Source organism: Nematolebias whitei, chromosome 1, assembly GCF_014905685.2.
Source record: "Nematolebias whitei isolate Nwh7 chromosome 1, NemWhi1, whole genome shotgun sequence".
Classification (NCBI taxonomy): domain Eukaryota; kingdom Metazoa; phylum Chordata; class Actinopteri; order Cyprinodontiformes; family Rivulidae; genus Nematolebias; species Nematolebias whitei.
Genome location: NC_056498.1, coordinates 91,173,837 through 91,175,995, shown reverse-complemented (window position 1 = coordinate 91,175,995; position 2,159 = coordinate 91,173,837).

Genomic DNA, 2,159 nt, shown 5'->3' with positions numbered 1-2,159 from the left:
TGTGGGGGGGGGGGGGTTGTTTATCTGTCTTTATGTTTCTGTTTTACTTTCTTTTTAAGGACATTTAATTTGGGTTAGCTGCAGGGCCGGCCCAAGGCATAAGCAAACTAAACAGTTGCTTAGGGTCCCGGGGCCACTAGGGGGCCCCCTAAGTGGAATTTATTATTATTATTTTTTTTAATAATGATTCTATTTCTAATAATGATTCTATTACACACAATTTCATTATAAAGTTGTGAATTGTTTTGATATTGCACTACAAATTATTTTCATTATTACTGCTGCATTCTTTGCAACCAAAGATAATAAACTAGATAACACTTTTGCTGTAAAATACATTGCATATTGGTGTTTTTTGTTGTTGTTGTTACTTTTAGTAGCACTAGATCGCATGTGTCAAACTCAAGGCCCATGGACCAAATCTGGCCCGCCATAACAGTTTCTATGGCTCTCTACACCCTAGAGGGCCACAGAGACAGAACTTCAAGATAACAGTTGTGTGCATCAATATTACTTTATCAGTCAAATCAAATCAATTTTTATGTTTATACTGTCAAATTATTCAAACAAAGTATTTAATTTTTTAGAAGTAGTCATTGAATGCAGAGAAAGTTATATTTTACCAGCTTGCCAAGAGGAAGTTTTATCAATACATTCTGCCATGTCTGGCCTTTTGAGGACATTCATGAGCTTGATGGGGCCCAAAATGAAGATGAGTTTGACAGCCCTGCACTACATGATATATACATATAGGATCATGTAAACAGGGCTGTCAGAGTTGCAATGAGTTTATGTTAGGTTGGTGAATTATCTGATCTGTTGATCTGACTGTTGATTGCAGTAATCCACATTATTAGCAGAAATAGAGGGCCCCAAACCAAATATTGCTTAGGGCCCCATGGAGGTTTGGGCCGGCCCTGGTTAGCTGGAATCCATTTGCTACTGATACATTTTCTTTAAGGAATGCACATCATTGGCAACCTTAAATGTCAACATTTTAAGCATTGATCTTATGCAATATGTTAGTGACATATGTAAGTACATGTCAGGGACAACTCTTGGCTACGGACACACCAAATTTCAGCTCAATACCTGCAAGATTCACAGAGTTAAAGCCATTTTTTAGGGTCGATCTTGAATTGTGTTCACACCACAAGTTAAACAGTTGTAGAGCTACATTCAATGACTTATTTCTGAGAATTGCATTCAAATCTGCCCAGAGGTTCATGAGATATTTTGCTAACAGACAAACATCCACAGACAGGCAATTTATGGTAGAGGGTGATAACTCATTGGGTAAACCTTTTCAAACATATTTTATAGTTTCCATTTAGTATCCAATGAAATTATTTTAAACCAATTGTTCAATCTAAACATTTTTTCTGCTAGTAGATCAATTTTATTGATGCAAGGAAACATTCAAGGAGTTTAAAAATTTAAGTGGCTTGTTTTTATGTTGTATATCATAGGGTGTTATATTTGAGCTGACGTGATGCAGAAGAGCCATGTTGAGGATGCAGCACCAAAGACAAACAGTTCCCAGCGCTGCAGCTTGAGAGATTCTGGGTTTTATATCATCCATCCATTATCTTTACCCACTTCTTCCATTTTGGGTCACGGGGGTCGCCGGTGCCAAAGTCCAGCAATCACTGTGCAAGGGGTGGGGTACACCCTGGACGGGTCGCAAGTCCATCACAGGGCCACATAGAGACAAACGAGACAAACAACCATTCACTCTCTCACTCACACCTAGGGACAATTTAGAGTTACCAATCAGCCTAACATGCATGTTTTTGGTCTGTGGGAGGAAACCGGAGCACCCGGAGAAAACCCACGCATGCACAGAGAGAACATGCAAACTCCACCCAGAAGGCACCTGGACCGGGGTTTGAACCAGGGACCTGTTCGCTGAGAGGCAGTAGCTCTACCAGTTGCACAACCGTGCTGCCCGGTTTTATATCAGTTGTGCCAAATTTAATGTTTCACTTTCAGCCTTGAACAGAATCATGAGGTAAAATGTTTTTTTTTTATTTTGGTTTCCTCAGCTTCATTTTTCTCTTTTTAAAACAACTTTAAGAGCCCAACCGAGAAGCAGTCGGCAGTCCGCTGCAGGTAGGTATCTCTGCAGACAAATTCGGAAGGCGTATCTGGGGGGCCAC